An 18,208-nucleotide genomic window follows, 5' to 3' on the forward strand; every position below is an offset into this window, starting at 1 on the left:
AGTTTCCGGTCTTCCATTTAGCACTCGGAAACGCTTCGAAGGATGCTGCCACAAGTGGCGAGTTTATTGATGGTTCCACCCACACACACACCCACACACATTGATGCGAAACGACGATCGAACCGAACAACTAATCATTCCAGACGAGCTCGCATCCGCTCGGTGACGAGGATGAGCCTCGTTGTGTCTGGAGGACTTGCAGGTGAGCTCGTTACACACTTACCTTGATGTTGTTCCTCTTTACTGGACGTATCTCTCTCTTTCTCTCTCTCTAGCTCTCTGTTGCTTTCTCGTTCTCGCCGTGCGCTTTTCCACTCGTTTATCGACTCGACTCGACTGCGCCCACACCAACCCCAACAATGGGGCGCGCGCTCGTCGCTTTCGAACGCTGCTTGATAATCCTTTATTTAAACCATAATAAATCCACTTAATAGATTATCCCATTCACCACACGGTACCCCCGCGGGTGCCTGCGGCCATCCCCCGACCGTCCGGACCGGCACGCATCCTTTGCCGTTGTGCGTCTCCTGCCCGAACCAAAGCACAAAGCACTCGCTCTATCGCCCTTTCCGCAAAGAAAACGCCTCACACCTTTTCCAACCGAACGCCCTCCCGCCCGTTATCGCGCACACACACACTAACAACGTCGTACCGCATCCCTCGAGTATCGTGGCCTGCTTTGATTTTCCACTTCGCGCTCCGTCGAACCGTTGCTTCTTGCGAGACTATGGCGTTCACACTACAAGCACACACACACACACACACAAGCGCACACCCAGTTGCATCTACTTGGCACACTCTATCGCTACCCACACACACGCACTCGGACACTTTTGTTACGTAGCCCCACGATGGAAACTCGATGAAGCACCGAAGGGTGAATGCTCGATACACTTTACACCCAGCTCGTACCCGAACGCGTGCACTTTACACTGAGCGTTGTCCTCGCAATGGAATGAATTCTGCCCGGGAAGAAACCGGCGGTGGGTGCGATTTTCCGACACTCTTCCCACGGTGAAGAATGTGCCTTCCCCCACGCTGGACTCAGTGCTCCATTACACGGGATAGATGAAAAGCGGTGCTTCTTTTTTTTTTTTGCTTTCGTCGTTCGTCGACCAGGTATTTCATAGACTCGCACGACTCGTTTTCGCTCGTGCCCTCAATCAAATGGTGTTTTTTTTTCCTAGCTTCACGTGGCTTTCCGGCTCCCTTTCTCGGTCAGCTTGATCGGTTCTTCACACTCCCAGCAGCCGGATTAAGACGTTTCCCTCGGATCAAACGCTGCGTGTGCGCGCTGCTTTTGTGTGTGACGCCGGTATTCCGATACCAACGCTGTACGTGCCCTTGCCGTCCTGGGCTCCCCGAGCCACACAGGGTCTTCTTTTGTCCAGGCAGGATGATTGAAACTCAACCACCGGCACAATCCACTGCCACGGTGATGAGCAGCCGGTAAGGCCCTGAAATGAGCTGTAATTAAAAATAAAACAAACGAAACCGGGGGAGTTTTAAAATTAAATCCTTCCAACGATTATCGCGAACAAACAACGGATGCCATATTCATTATGGTTAATGAAAATCGCATGTTTCATTTTGTCCGGGAACCTGGGTCCCTCTCTCTCTCTCTCTTTCCCCCGCATTTCCTGGTCCTGATCGTACCATCCCATTTTTTTTTCCTCGGTCGGCAATTAATTCGCGTGCCCATCACTGCGCGTGATAAGCCCAGCCTTGTCCAGGCCCTGTTTGCGTACGGGATACGCACGGGAAATGAGGGATTTATTGAATGGCGAAATAAACTCCCACCACTGTGTTCCTCCGTTAATCGGACGATAAATGTTGAAGGGAACGCACTTTCCAACATCGTCATCGTCCCGGTGCGGCGATGAATAAATCAGAAACACGTTTCATCAATCCACCGGTATGTTTGCCCCGTCGATTCGCGGTGGGTTCGGAACCGTTGAAAAAAAAAACAACAACGAGCCCCTGCACCGGATAGCGCAACGAGAATGTACCTGTCTTACGTGTTGGTTGATCAGATTATAAAAATGGCCCCCGTTTGAACGGTGGCCTCTTCGCGCAAGCTGCCGCTCATTTTATTTGCACAATCGGTAGAAATTAATTTGTCCCACGTCAGCAGCTGCAAATGGTGGGAAATTGATTGTGTGTGTGGGGGGTAGGAGAGACACCATTTAGACGCGAGTTTCGAAGCCAGGAATCCAGCGTCCCCTCTGCGCTTGTGCCAGCGGGAAAAGCGAGTGTACGGGCACGGGCACGGCCAGCCTCATTTTCATCAATTAATTGAATTCCTTCCGCTTTGTTATTTCATTCCACCACTCGACCGATTTATCCCAGCCCGCTGGCAGGCGAGTGTGGACCCACGAAAATGCAATTCAACTTAATGCCCACGGCAAACGGCTGCAACGCGGTCGCTCGCTGCCCAAATACTCCAATTAATCATTCGATCAAACGAGAACCATCCGTTCCGGGCGGGGATTGTCCATTTAATCCTAATGGAAATGACTAAACTCACAAACTTCATCATCCACCAGCGCCGTACCGTGGCGTGCCAGCACTAATGCCGTGCAATCGGCGTGGCGTTTCGTTGCGGAAATCACAGAATTGAACTCTAATTTGCGTCAATCAGTCTCGGCAGTGGAGTAGAGTGGCCGTGGAAAAAGTGAGCCTCCAGCGAAGTAGTGAGCCACGCCACCGCTCGAGCGTCCTTCAGCGCGTTGCGTACGCAGGGAGGGCCATTTGAATTCACCAAATTTGTCCGATCCGGCACAATCCTCTCTCTCACTAATGGATGATGCTACAGAATTCGATTAATTATCCGTTCGTCAGCGTGGCTCTTATTTTTAGCTTCGTTGGAGCTTTTTTTTTTTTAGCCCCTGCAGTGTCGTTTTCACCCATCGTGTTTTATCGCACGTTGCCGGATTTACGATTCGAGCTTCAGCGGTATTTTGTCGCTCATTTTATCAGCCGTTCGTCAAAGCTTTTCGTTTTAAAAATGCACAATTCAACAACGTGCACGCTCAAAATGCGACGCATTTGCGGGATTTCTACCAGCGCATGTATCGTTACATGGTACGCCCTTCACAGCACGCTCGATCAACGATTCTTTCATTTCTTTTTTTTCAATTAAGAAGAATTGTAATTCCACTAGCACAAACAAACAAACATGAAACCCCCTCGGGCGGCACGTTCGCACGCCCTTACGAGTGCCCTTTTTTGTCTGTTAAGCCACAGCCCTACCAGTGTCATGCCCGGCAGGGCTCAAAACGGCAGCGTGGCTGATCGGAAGGGGAAAACATTTCACTAATTAAACTCGCTCGAATTAAGCACCCGAGTGGTGGTAATGCGTTTTTCCCTCAACGCCTCTTTTTCCTCGTGGGTGGCACACAAAAATGAGCAACGCACAAGTGTTCGAGCAGGACCCTTCCATGCGAGCGATACGCCCAAACCCGGCTGCGTCGTGAGCAAATACAAAGAATTGTGAATTGCCAAGCCGAAAGATGTTGCCATCGTTGTAATTATCACTTCATCTACGGGTGCAAATGCTTCCTGCTTTGCGTTTAAACAACGAAACCCGACGCACGCGGTCTCAATCGGGGGCCATGTTTGTTGCTTTTTAATTTCAATTAACACTTTCATCGTCGCTTGCCCGCGAGAGACGACTCTTCTTTGATGGTGTTTTTTTTTGGGGTAAAACAAATACATAAATTCGCTACACTTACGTCTCTTTTACCGCACTAATCCGCTTCGGTTGCTTGTCGGCTTTATCGTTGACGATAAAAATGGCAACACAAGACGCCAAATCTGGCATATACCCTCGAGATTTCAGCCATTCCGACGCGATTGCTCGATTGATAGTTGTTTGCCGTGGAGTGGAAAGAATTTTTGCACCAGCGTAAAGTGCAAGAAAATGGAAACACAAAGCGTTAGAAAAACGCAGTAACCCGAGACGCAGATTGAACGGAACGTACGCTGTCGCGCTTTCCAGCAACCGGTTCCAATCCCCCGAAACACATCGGCTCATTGTCGAGCGCTTAAAGAAAGTGCCCCGAAATCGCGGATTTACGTGCATGCATCGTATCGCGAATGTAACACGACTCGACGGGCGTGATAACTTTTCCACCAACCACCGGGGCGTGCCACTCCCGTCAATCTACGTCAACCGCGCGGGTCGGGTCGGGTCGGGTCGGGTTTCCTTTCCAACGAACGGTTTTTGCACCGTTGGGAAAATATCGCAGAAAGTGTACACAAAATCGGTAAACGTACGCCGTGAACGTAACCGGAGCGCGCTGATGGAGCGTAGTGAACGGGTATGAATTCACATTTTACGTAACAATGAACCCAGCCCCGCCTCTGGAGACGCGGCGAAGAAATTATAAGTTTATTTGCATATGAAATTTTAACCCCTTTTCCGAACGCGTTTGTTCGCAGCCGGTTTGCGTAAGTTCCCACAGGGTACCACTGCTCGCTGGTTGAAGCCCTGTGGCAAGTGAAAATATGGCCCCATTTTCCCACGCTCACGGGGTTTTGGAGCAGTTTTGGCGAACGTTCCACAAAACACCAGGCGCCTCCATCGCGGAACGCTACGCTCCGTTTCCGAGCCGTTCGCAGAATTTTGCGTAACGGCACGATGATCAGCAGGCTTAGTTTTTAATTAAGAAATCAGTTACGCTCGCATTCATCCTCTCGTCAAAAAAAATCGAACCAAAGCACAAAGGACAGGCGAACACGAACAGGATTTCACATCACATCAGCAGCTGGTCCAGCTGAATGGAAAGGCAACCAAGCCGACGCCGGCAGACTCGTAAGGGCTCGCGAGGGAGAGGCAAAAAATTTGACATAGCAGCATTTTCGGGGCCTCCACGAAACAATCCGCACCCGTTTGTCACTGGTGGCCCCTAGAAAGCACCACCCGTACCGAAACCAACCTCGAAGGCTTACGACCGTGCAGGAAAAACAACACAGCCCGCAGGGGTTAACGAAGCCATAGGGCCGATGGTTGTTATTTTACTCAGGCTTCTCGCTTTCTCCATCTGTGGCTCTAAGCGACATCGTCACAAACGAGCCAGGATAAACATGTTTACCACATCAAAAAGGCTCTCCCAGACAGTGCGGCATTACGGTGCCGTTCTTCGTGGCCCGCGCACGGCCTACCAATCAACTGAGGGACAAGTCCGAGCTAGTTGAACCGATCAACGTTCCTCCGATCACGAAACGTTCCTCCATCGCCACCATCAACTATCTTTCTCTTTCTCTCTTTCTCTCTCTCCAACTCTCGGCCGACTCGCATCACACCCGTTGCGGTGCCACGTGCCAGGAAATCCGTCATTCAGCAATCGCAGAATCGGTTCGTTAGACAGACAGTCCGGCACGGGATGGCCGGTTGGTTCGAAAAATCCATCCGCAGATCGAAATGCGAGCCCAAGCCCCGGGGCCGAACGATCCACCCCTCTGGAATGGAACTCGCTCGCCGTTCGTGTAAAGCGCATCAGCCTGAGAAGCCTCTTGAACAGCCGCTCGACCAGGACTGACGGTTTGATCGCCCCCAACATGCGGTCCGACCGTTCGAAGGGTGCCTCGTGACCTGGCTTATGCTAGCGGCGTGGACTGTGAGCTGACCGGTCGCCGGCGCTACATGCCGACTTCGATGCGGTCACATTGCTTGTTGCAGGCGAGTTGTTTGTTCTTCTGGCTCAATAAATAACTACTGGCTAGGACGGACCGGGCTGTAGGCGAGCGAACATCCGCTAGCGGCTTCGGGCGCGATGGGGCGCGCTTTGTAGAATGTGTTCGGTTTTTTTTTTCGTTTTATTCGTTTGTTGTGCCTCCTTTCGTCGCAAATATATTTTACTGCCGCAGCCGGCCTGTTCAATTTTGTATTCGATTTATCAGCGCTTTTGTGCCACAACAGGGGAAAAGGTTCAAAAGCACTGAGCTAGATCAAACGAAAAATTCACGATTAGAACGAATGATTCCGCAAGCCACGTCGGACCGTGTGGGCGATGGACTTTGTCATATTTTTTTTTTCGGCATACATCGCGCCGATTTGTGGCACGTTTCGACTGCATCCGCTGTAGAACACAGGCGGCCAATGAAATACAATGTTTTGCGAAGCTCACAAGTTCTTACTAATTTATTTTGGAGCTTCTTGCAATCAGCGTCTGAAGGTATGCAAATTGGAATTCACCTTAACGTGCAGTAAATCGTTTCAAATTCGTTTTGAATCATTTGTGTTAAAGTTTTATTAGCCTCACGCTTATTTTTATGAGCCATCATTATTCGGAAAAGAGCTTTGACTATAAAATAATGCTTCGTTTTCAACAGAGGCTAAACAGTAGCGACCCAATCCTTCTGACGGAACGATACTCGTCTTTAATAGACCCATCCCCATCGGTGGCCAGTTGTCGGATGGAATAATTTTATCATCCGATAATGATGTTTCTCAGACGCTTGACCACACCCCAGCTCGGCTGGTCACCTTGCCACCTCACCGGCCGAAACGACCTCAATAAATCGCCCTAATTGGTGTAAAATCGTGCCCCAGTCCGTTTCCCTCCCTAGTCGGCCTTGGCTGACAAAATCCGACCCAAAGAGCCCACTGAATTCCGAACTAATTTTGCCCACCAACGCCCACATGCTATGGCGATGAAAACCACCTACCACGTTGGGGTTTGTTTAAGCTAACAACAACGTACGGTCTTCCCCGCGGGCGAACGTTCCAAGCGCTCGATTGTTTCCCCAAATGTTCTCGACTACAGGAACCTACCCTCGGTCAAAGTGTGCGCCCCCCCCCCCCAGCTTCAGCGGTATTGACTAATGGGAGGGGATGGAAAACCCCACAAAAGCCCGGCCCGACGAAAACGATCCGAAACATCCCGGAAAGGTCCGCCACTGTAATACGCTCGCTTCCATTGACGTCCGAGCCGTGATTTGCCTTCCACGCGAGTAGCTGGCGAGTTGCTTTCGGAACCCGGGGTTAATAGAGAAAATCCTCATCCTCCCACGTGCCCCGTGGAGGCAGTTTAACGGAGGCCCTACTAGCGGGACCCGATTATAATCATAATATTGAACGACTTTTCGGCCTCTTTTCGGCCTGGATATCCTTCCTTTCGCCATTCGCCCTGCTCCTGGATGTCCTGGTCAAAAAGGCAAAAGCGCCCCAGCCATTTCTGGCCGCCGAAATATTCCTCCCTCTCACGCCGTGGCCTTCAATCTCTCCCCTCCATTTGCACGAGCGCATCGTTCAAACAAAGCCCGCTCGATCGCTGATTCGAGACAGCTTGGAGCCGATTTCGGCGCGTTCCGGGTGGAAAGTGAGCCTTTTCGGTTCGTTTCGTTTAGCGAATGGACTGCGTTTGCAACAACGCGAGCAAAGGACGCATCGGCGAAGGGCGTGAGAATAAAACAAAATGGGAAAGCTTCCCTGTTTCCGACCCCATTAACGCCACATTTTGCCGTACACGGCTGCGAGAAAGTAACGTCTCATGTCGACGGCGGAAAATGTTGCCTCACACACACACACACAACCAACAGTGTGGGTAGAATTCGAAGGGAAACGTGCCGGCCTGCTACGATGGTCCGGCCCTTTCACACGATGATGCGCGTTTTATGAACTCATTTATTTGAACTCGAAAGCACGAACTGGGAAAGGCTGGCGAAAAAAGATCCTTTCGCGTGCGGTTCCCTTAGCGATGGGGCACATTAGTGTGAACCCACACGATCCTTCTCGATGGCTTCATCCGCGCCCTTCGGTGGTCGATGGAAAAAGGATAAAACACTGGCCTGTTTCAAGCCGGACACTACGAGCGGTCTCAAAACCAGGGACCTAAAAGGATTTTATTTTGATTTTTCCCAACCAGTGGGCGAACCAAGGAAACAGCGATTAGGGCGAGTAGACTGGCCTTTCAAACGGATTTAAAAAAAACACAACGCTCCTCTTGAGTGCTTTGTATTTTATTTAAATTGTTTGTTTTGTGTTTTTCTCCAATCCACATCGAGCAACCTTTGAAGTAGAGTAGCTGCTTCAAAATCCACGATGCACTTGTAGAACGCGTGCAATAACAATCGCAATCGGCCATTGCAGCACGTGCATCCACTTCCGGCATCGGGTATCGTATCAACCGTTCGTTCGTTTCGATTCCCCATCACCGGCGTTCGATTGCATTGGCATCGTTCGGAAGGAACAAACTCCTCCTGTGCACCTTCACAACGATCGCATCCGGAACGCATTCGAACGTCGCTGCCGAATCGCAATCGACAACGGAACGAAACGATCCAACACCATCGTGCTGATTGAAACAACCGCACTCGGTACCGGAAAACGGTCACCTTCATTATCGGCACGTCAGTGTATACGCGCAATACCGACTAAATACCCTTCCGGATGCCGGAAACACCACACCGCCGGCATCATTTCCGTCGGCGCAACGTCCAAAGCAACCACGCGAGCTCTCGGAAGCACTCTGTTCGATGCGCTAGTGGCAGCTCACCTCAAAGTGAATCATTTCCTCCCGCATCGCACTCGACGGAAACAGGCGTATACTCTCTTTTTTTTATATCCTTTTCTTTCTTTCATTTTCTGCATTTTTGCTTGTGTTGCTTTTGTCCATCGCTTTTTGTACCCATTTAACGGTGAGAGCTCGATTCCGACTCTCGGTGCCGGTCCGGTGGGTACATCCCGTCGGAATGCCACCAGAACATGAAGGAATGCTCGTCAATGTGTGTGTGTGTGTGTGTGTATCTTGCATCCTTGCAGCAGTTGGCATCGGTGCCATTCCCAAGGGTCAAAGCTAAGGCGGGCGTGGAGTGTTCCCCGTTGAACAGGGAACAAGAAAAATGAACTTTGCCATCACTTTGACCGTTCAATCGAAACGATTGAGTCCCACCAGAACACCAGGCAACACACACACCCACACACACACAACTACAAAACGAAACAGAAACGAGCTAAGCCTTTCATCCTTCCGTCCATCTCGAGAACCGGTCCACCTCCGGGTTGACCGCACGGTGGAAAATAAATCTTTGAACCAACCATACGACTGGCGAAACGAGTCCGGTCGGTTTAGGGGTTGAGTTTTCCGATTTGGCCCCCACTTCCGTCCAAGGGCCGTCCTCTCGTACAAATGGTAAAAGGGTACGGATCAAAAGCGAAACACACCAAGGGAGAGAAAGAGAGAGAGAAAAGAATAAAACCCCCAAACTGGTGCGATCGAACGCCCTTGGTCGGGTTGCGAATGTTTGCATGCTATTTTTAATCATCGATCCGGATCCGGTTGCCCTAGTTGCTTCGGCGGGCAGCCAGTTGTCCTGGCTGTCATATTTTGTCCCCAGCGTGGAACAGCGTCCCCCCGTACGACGCTCAAAGCCAAGAGCGACTGGTTGCACGGTGTACGGCGAAAATGGCACGCGGTACGGTTGCAACTACCGGCGGGTGGTAATAAATATTTGCTTCCATTTTGCCCGTGCCAGCAAATCGTTGACGTTCATAATGATTATTGCGGTACGGTGGGCCAATGGAGAGAGCGCAAAAAAAAGGGGTAAAAAACTGAGCTAAACGAGCAGCACCTTGACCTCATCAATGGCACGGTCGATCGATGGTTAGCTTGGGGACGTTTCGAGTCCGGTTAATGGAGCAAAATGAACTGGTTCGCTTGAACACGTCAAAATGTCAACTCTGTAGCGTTCCTTCTCTCGTTTAAAACACAGAGTTTGAAGCTTGCGAGTGGAAAAGCGTGATTATTCAAAGCTCAATAGCGATATAATCATTTATTTTTTCCCCAAATCCTATAGCTTCATCTACGTTTTCAGTAAGACATATTTTCACCGAAAAGTATGCAAATTCTTCCCCACAACTTCGTACCAAAGAGAGAGCAAAGTTCCGCTTACGATGATTATTCTTTCGTTAACTCGCATTGGCTTCCCCAGCAGAACGAGAATAAAATTCATTGTTCTTTTTGCATTGTACAGACTCACACACACACACAGCCATCGTCCTTATCATATTGCCATCAAGCGATGAAATATTCGCTCGGTAAATTCGTACGTGGAATGCCAAAATGGGTTAGCCCGGGACGGATAACCGAAAAAAAAGGTGGGCGCACATCGAAGCGAGGCTAACAACGTACGCAAGTGAATAACTTTCCACCCAACCACCCCCAAAAGTGGGTAGGGCACGCGCGCATGTCGGCATGTTTGTGTGGTTTTACATCGCGCGCATAGTGACGCAGCCCAGCCGTAATTCATCTCCATTGCACTCGAGCATAACTTGCATAAATTTCGCCACCCTGCCGCGGCATCCACCTCAACGGGGGCGTAACGCATTTTTGGGGCACGAGCAAACGTGCGGGACCTTTATTCACTTCGCGTTGCGCGTTTCCGACGCAGGCGGATGCTTCTTCATCCTTTTTTCGTGTTGCTCGTTTTGCTTTCTTTCTGGCTTATTTTTGGGCCACGAGTTCGTGTCGAGAAAAATGAATAATCCTTTCCCATCGGCACCGTCGCGAAAGGACGAACGAAAGTTCGTGCCGTGCAGGTTGGTGCCGATTTCTTCGCCGCAATCCTTCACGCGTCCAATTTTCGTCCGACCACGGAATCGCTCCTCTGGCGCTCCGGGTCGTTCATCTCCATTTTCGATTTTTTTTTGCCAATTTTTTTTTAATTTTCAAAATTGATTCCATTCAGCCGCCCTTTGCCGCGCCAACAGGATCCATGCCAACAGGACCCTTCGGTTAGTAACCCGAAGACGCCTATTTTCATCCCGGTCGATGAGCTTCGATCCGGAGCTGGAACTTTTCGTATGTTTTTCCCATCAGAAAATTGTGCCCATGCTCGAACCCGTGCTTCGTTCACGCAAAAATATGCCCTCGCCGGTGCCTCGCCGGTGCACGGGTGGGAGGTTTTTTATTTTCCTTTTTATCCGAAGGATATGCACCGGCCAGCTAGTGCTGGGGCGCAGCTCGATCATCCTTGCCGGGGCAAGTGGCACACCACGTGCTATCGTTTATAATTCATCTCTCCGCTCACGCACGAACCATAAATTTCGAGCCCCACTTGGGTCGAGATGCGCCAGCAGGTCCGGGAGGAGTCCGGGAGGAAAATGAGACTCCCACAAATATACTCCGGCTGCTTGAAGCGATGGCATCCGTGCAGGTGCCACCGGGGCGCCAGCTCGCACCAGCTTGTGAACGGGCGGGCTGATGGCCACATATTTTCATGTTCACGCGTGACCACCACTCAGGCGGCTGCTTTGCATGTTGCCCCTAAGCGTTCCGTTGGTTGGTGCATAAAAATGTATGATTTTATTTTACTCTCGCTGCTCGATCGAAAGGGGCTAACCCAACGCCAGCGTAGGGGTAGGATAACTGAGGCGAGAGTGAGCAGGCGAAAAAAAAAACGTTTGGTTCGGAAAATTCTTCCTGCCGTCGTGTTCCGTACGACATCCGAGAGGAAGTCGTAAGAATTTTCTCATTTTGAAACGCAATAAGAAGGCAACAGAAGCGTCGTCCTTTGCTGCGTGGGACCATCAATGAATGAGCGGCTGGCACGGGGGCGAGCGTTTTGTTCGTAGATTATCCGCGAATGTCACACCCAAAAAAAAAAGCCCAACTCGGGGACGTCCGGAACATATGGCTTCGTTAGTGAATCGATAAGTTGAATATCAATACACGCGTGGGGGCGGCAAGCAACCGAGAAGCCACAATTCCCCACGGTGTTTGTATATATTTTATCCGCCCTTAAGAGAGTGGCTTTTTTTTTCAATTTTACGTATTTTTATTTCTTTTTCCGCTTCGTCCCAGCCGCGAACAACATGTGTTCATGGAACAAAAAAGGCTACGAAATCAGGAACACGTGCTGCCATCAAAGAGCGCTGTTTAAATTACAATTACAGCACGGTTCAGCGAACAGACCACGGTTCGACGAACGCACCATTGTATGCTCGACCACCGCTGGCAGAGAAACCAATACTTCCAGCCTGCTTTACGAGCGGGTCCTTAAACGGAAAGGTAAACTTTAACCTTTTCCATTATCGTCGGGCCAACGGAACCAGCCACCGAACGTGCCTTATTAAATGGAACGCATCTCGAGCATGATCGATCCAGGGGTTTTCCCGACCACGCAACGTAAGATGGGCCATGTTTACCTGCTTATTTAAACTTCATTTCCATTACCCAACCGGGCGCTTCTTGGGAAAGAAAAATGTGCGAACTCATTTTATTCACCCAAATATGCTCCCGGTCTCCGTTCCGTGGAATCTATTATTGCCGTTAATTGTGGCATTCCAGCGGGAAAGCGATTTCGGGGAATAATGGCAAGCGAAAAATAAACGATCCGTGCTTCCCATTCTGGATTTTCGAATGATGTTTTACCTTGGAGACGAGCGAAGGACCCACAATTTCCCGTAAGAAGCGTTGAATTCCAGGCCACTTGCCCACTTGCGTCGCTTGTTATATGAATTACATCGTACCTGTTCGCTCCGATCCTTGGTTTGCTTCAGTTCCAAGCGGGTTTTCAACTGCAAACGGAATGCTACTCCTTCCCGGCTTTGCCTGGCACGAATTTTTAACTCACTCACGAACGCCGAACACGTCGCAGCGTATCATTTTGTTCACTCCTCTACCTTTTTTTTCTAATTTTGCTTCACTTTCTTCGGTAGGTGATCAATTTTCAACACCACAAGGCACCGCTATTCCTTGCAACGTCAATCAATCATACCGGGAGCACGAGCGAGATGGAATTTATATCAATATTCGTTCGACACTTTGGTAATTTCACTGCACAGTTTTCTTTTTTTTGTTTTGCTTTTCGTTCACCTATTGCAGAAGAAGGAAAAATAAACATAGCTCAAAACTATGCAAAATGCTCGTCCTGACACACGGCTTCATTTATACAGTGAAGGGGCAGCAAATTTAACCTTTCCAACAATGCACACGCTCGCTTTTAATGTGATGGATTCGTCGATTAATTGCATTACAATAACACTTTAGAATAATTAATCAGCACGGCTCGCTAATATGCATAAACACCCCCCTCACCGGGGTGCGATTTTTCACGATCCCTACGACTGATGATCGCCACTGGCTGGAAAAAGCACGTACGCACGCACACGAGCACTGCAGCGATCAGAATCGTGCCACGACCGTTGCACCGTCGAGCGGATTCCCAGCGTACTAACTCCCCGGTCCGGTGCGGATGGGATGACAATTTTTGAGCTCGTCGCCAACATCGGCGCTGCATCGCGAGTGAGGCAGATGAAACGAAGGAAGAAAATAAAAAAAAGAAAACAAAAAGCCGACCCCCCGTGCGATGCGTTTTTCATACCCGCCTATGTGTGTGTGTGTGTGCGCGTGTGTGTGTGTACACGGGAGAGAGAGATTGTACCTCGTGTTGTCTCGCTCACGCCTAAGAACCCGAAGCAGAGGTTGACTCGACCTGCTGCGGATGCTGCATGCTTGTCCTGGGCTCATACCAATACGCTCCATGGAGCTCACGAGCAAACGGACCTGAGCTCGGTGAAAAGCGCGGAAAACCCGCACTCACTCGCTAACCGACCCGAAAGAACAGCTGGAGAGCGACATGCGAGAGCGAGTGACAAAAGCTTTTCGCCCGCTCGCAAGCCTCACACAACTGTTCGTTGTGGGAAAGCTTACATAACGCAGCGAAGAGCGAAAGCCAGCTGATTCGGAACGAAACGCACACATTCTCGCGCGCGAGCCTGAGCTGTTCGGCGAGCTTCCCCGCTGTCCTGACCCGAGGCAAGAAAAATGGTTTCATTAACTCGCTAGCTTTTGGGGGGGGTGTTGGGTGGCGAAATGCGTGCGATGCAAATGTAACGTGCGGATTGGCGGAAAGGGAATATTTGCCCGGAAATTTCCTCATACAGGCTTAGGCTGATTAGAAACAAACATGCCCGTTGGGTTGTCCGTGAGGTAAATGAATTTAGACGCAAAAAAAACCTCACAAACATGCCCGAACACGTTAGACGCGAAAATAAAAACAAATCCTCCAGAGAGCGTGTGAGAGAGAGAGAGAGAGAGAGCGGGCGCGCGAGGCCAAAAAGGACGAACTCGATATCCTACAACTGCTGCTCGGAGTCGGAGTTGTGGTGAGAGGAAACTGCGCGAGCGAGAACGAAGGTGAGTGAGCGAGCACGCACCATCGAGCAGAAAGAGAAGGGCCGAACCACGAGGGATAATGGGGCCCTGCTTTATGACCTTCAGCGAAGGAAAACTCATGTAACCTTAAAACACATTTGTCGAGTGCTCGGGTGCGAATTGAGTACGACCCAACCAGCGTGACGGGAGTTCGCCCACAGCCACCCACATGTGGGACATATAAACACACACACAGACAGTTCCACTTCACCTACAGGAGTTTCGGTTCGCTTCCGGCGAGGGAATTCTTTGCGACGATAAAAAGAGCAGCAGCAACAACAACAACAACAAGCAAACGGGGGAAGAAAAAAAAAGACTCGCCACGAGCGCACGGAGGCACAAAATAAACGCGAATGACAGATGGGAGGTGGTCCTTCCGGCATGGGTGAGCAGCGGGTGAGCAGGACAGCCGTGCTTCCCTATTGTTTGGCAAACGGGCCCTTTCGTCGAGTAATGGCCATCCCCGCGTGATGGTATGACTTCATTCGACGTCCGCGACGGTGACACGATGAAAGCAAACACACATCAGCCAGAGCAGCGATCTAACGATGGTAAACAATCGTCAACAGATTGATGGAACGGCTGAAATGGTTCGTTTTGAGCTGTGTTTTTTTGTTGTTGTTGCTCCTACTGTCTCTCTTCAATTGCGCTCGATTTGCTCGATCCATCCTTGACCCGTCGACGACGACGTTTGGTGCCGAATTGGTGTGTTCCCATTTCGCGAATTCATTGTTGTTTTCGCGTTTCCGGCTTGAAACACTGACACAGTATCAGAATCGGGTGCCCTTTTCCCTCCGTATCCGGCACTAACACTTGTGACACACCATACGGCACCCTGGAGCTGGAAACCGAAGGAGTCTGCTACCGCTCGCAATTCACGCCAGCGAATCTCGTCCTGTGTTGTCACTAGCGCCACCGGGCATGGTCTGGGTGTGGGACCCGGGCACCTTTATCCCTTTGGCAAATTATTTATTTTTTCATCGTGCTCGTTTTTATCCGTCCCCCCACTCAAGCACACACACACACTCACACACGCACACGGAACCAACGGTTGGGTTTGGGGAAAATTGAATCAAATATTCAATTGTTTGCTGCGTTCGCGAAACTTTGCCGTGCGCTCGCGGGAAACCAGCGCGATTAAATATTTATGTTTTTGCTTCCATTTTGTAGGCTCTCGGCCGGGTCGTCGGGTGCTCTTTTCCCACCACCCAGGGAAACTCCTCCCCCGCATGCCACCCCGGGTGATGCTCGGTTCGGTGGCGCTTTTCTCGCTCACATTTTTCGCTACCCCGTTCGGAGGCGCTGCGTTCGTGCTCCCTCGCGTTAAACTCACTCTCGTTGTGTGTGATTCAAGGAAAACTCAACCGTCGAAGGATGAACTCTCACCGTCTCACCCTACCGAGCGCTCTCACTCGTTCGTGTCACACGCGCTCACTTCGCTCATCGAGCAGAGAGGCGAACAGGAGCAAAATTATCCCTTTTCCGTAAGATCTGCCAGAAGATGATGCAGAATTGGCTATCAAGAACACACGCACACACACACACACATACACTTGCGTGCATACACAGCCACTCGTACACTGTGAGCACGCTTACTTGGATTTCAATACGTTGTGCTCTCACGCAGTAAGATTTTGTTTTTTGACGTTTATTTTTACAACCTTTACCACAAAGCAACCACAGGCACGAATTGTTATGGGGAGAAAAGGACGTCTTCTATCCAGAAAGATCCCAGCCCCAATGAACTCAAATGTACCACCACCCCTACTACCACCTTACCCGTGCGTTTCCAGCGCGAAAAGATGTCTCTAACAACGGCTACGCGACAGCCAGCACATCCGCACGCGTCGATGTCCTCGGCCGAACTGACGCGACCGTTGAAGCGCCCAAGCACCCCGGCCATCGGTTACGGCAAATATCAGATAGCTCTCGCCCCCAACACACACACACACCCTGTTTTTCTCTCTCTCTCTCTCAAGCACGCTCACTTTCCCCAACTTTGATGAAAGCTCGCGGAAGCTTTCCCGTACACCATAAGCTTTCCATCGCTCGTGATGGCGCGTTTTACCCCTCCCAGATGGTGAGTTCCTCGTTTTATTGCCCGTTTTATTTCATCAATGTGTGTGTGTGTGTGTGCATGGGGTTGATATTTTTTTTTCTTCTCTCCCTTCTCCCCAATTTTCCGCCCGTGAGTGGTGGACGGAAATCGGTCGTGACGAAGTATCAACATCATCGATGTCGATGGGGAGGAAAACGAAACGATGATTGCCCTCCTTCTGACGATGCTCTAGGCACCCGCCTGCCATCCGGAACTGGTTCACGTGTGCATGTGTGTCTGTGTGTGTGTTTATGTGGGTTTGTATCAGCTTCATCCTCACATCGCTAACTCTTGCTTCCCGGACTTGCTCCTTTCGGCTGCCTTTCCGATTCCGTTTGACCGATCGAAGTGCAGCACGGTGTGATGACACCGACGTGAATCAACGACGAGTTGGCGGGAAGAGGCCGCACCGTGCTCCCATATGAACGTGCTGCAACCCGGGGCGTGATGTCGCTTCGGTAAAACGGTGTTAAGTAAACCTCTCCAACACGTTCCGGCAGTGTGGCGGCTCTTCACGCGACCCGAGCACCATTGGGCCCGCCAAGATGGTGCAGCGAACCGAAGCCGTGGATGAACCGGTTCAAACCCGGCACCTGGCAGCTCCGGCCGTCCAATTTACATTCATGCCTCGCTAGCACCGGGCGGGATTATTGAGTTTATCGAATGTGCACATAATTAGCTTTTTGACGGTAGACGTCACGTGCCTTATTAGCCAAATGAGAGAGAAGGCTAGCAGCGAAGCGTGCGATCGCGTTTATGGGTGGCGTGGGTTACGTTTTCGCGTCATCCACCCGTATGACTTCGAAAATTACCAATTACACCGCGCACACGGAGGGCACATCATTTTTGCCGCTCAATAATTGAGCACCGGCTGCACAATGCACCGAGCAACACGCTGCATGCGATTGTTTGCGTACCGTGAATGGTTTAACGCGTGGCACATAATTTGAGGACGGTTTGAGCACCATGGCCCGTGGAGAGTGATTTGGCTCTAATTAGGCCCCGGATAAGAATGAAAGCTCCGTGAGCCGAACCATTCTTTGAACTGTGGTAATGCATATTGTGAAACAATTGAGCAGCAACATGCATCGAAGTTTAAGAGCGAAATATTTGATAGCCAAGTTACATGCGGTACAAAGCACCAGGCGCCTCCATCGACGAAAAGGTGCCTCTCTCTCTACGTCTCCATGCCACAAATGAAATCGAAGATTAGTATTTTCATTCAAAGCAAACATATGTGCGATAAAAATAGCAGCCACGCATAAGCATGGAAGCCCCGGAAGGTGTTAGTTGAACTATTATTTGAATTGCATCAAAGTGCATGATGGAGTCTCGGATAAAGTATTCAGCATGAAACAAGCAGAACCCCAAGCAAGCAGTGCGCACTTTAATGCACTGAATTTAAAATGGAAACTTCCTCAAGATCCTATCATGATAGGTTTAATAACCAATTTACATGCAGCACAAAACACCATGCGTCTCCATCGAAAAATATGCATCACCAGGCGCCTCCATCACACGAACAAAAAATGTATATTGTCGGTCAACGCTAACATATCTGCGATTAAAATAACAGCAAATAATCTGTAATGCACAACGGAGGGTGAACATTTCACGATATATTATTGCAGCACAGTGAAACAATTTTTCAGCACAATGCCCACACACAAACAAATTCGTCTTCACTGGATCGCCGGCACTGCGGTGGGTGGGAAACAAAAATTTACCAACAAATGTGGGCCCATTGTCTTTCGTTGGAACGATGGAAGGAGAGCTCATAAAAACCTCCCCGCATCGCAACGAGACACATTCAACAGCACAAGTTATCGCAGATGAACAAAACGATTTTCATATTTCATCATCATATTCCCGGCTGTTTTTTTCTCTCTCTTTCTCTCTCTCTCTCTCTGTTTTCTTCTTCAAAAACGTGCCCCATGAGTGGAGCTTT

General features: G+C 50.1%; 1 long non-coding RNA gene across 1 annotated transcript; it reads right to left on the minus strand.

The window, feature by feature from the left end:
- Nucleotides 1-1,053: 1,053 nt before the first annotated feature.
- LOC128723484 (uncharacterized) lies at nt 1,054-16,019 on the minus strand. The gene is made up of 3 exons (XR_008410813.1): nt 15,942-16,019; nt 12,476-12,821; nt 1,054-1,467 (listed from the first exon to the last, which is right to left on the minus strand). It is a non-coding gene; the product is annotated as an uncharacterized LOC128723484 (long non-coding RNA).
- Between the last annotated feature and the right edge of the window lie 2,189 nt (nt 16,020-18,208).

This window comes from Anopheles nili, chromosome 3 (assembly GCF_943737925.1).
Source record: "Anopheles nili chromosome 3, idAnoNiliSN_F5_01, whole genome shotgun sequence".
Lineage (NCBI taxonomy): Eukaryota > Metazoa > Arthropoda > Insecta > Diptera > Culicidae > Anopheles > Anopheles nili.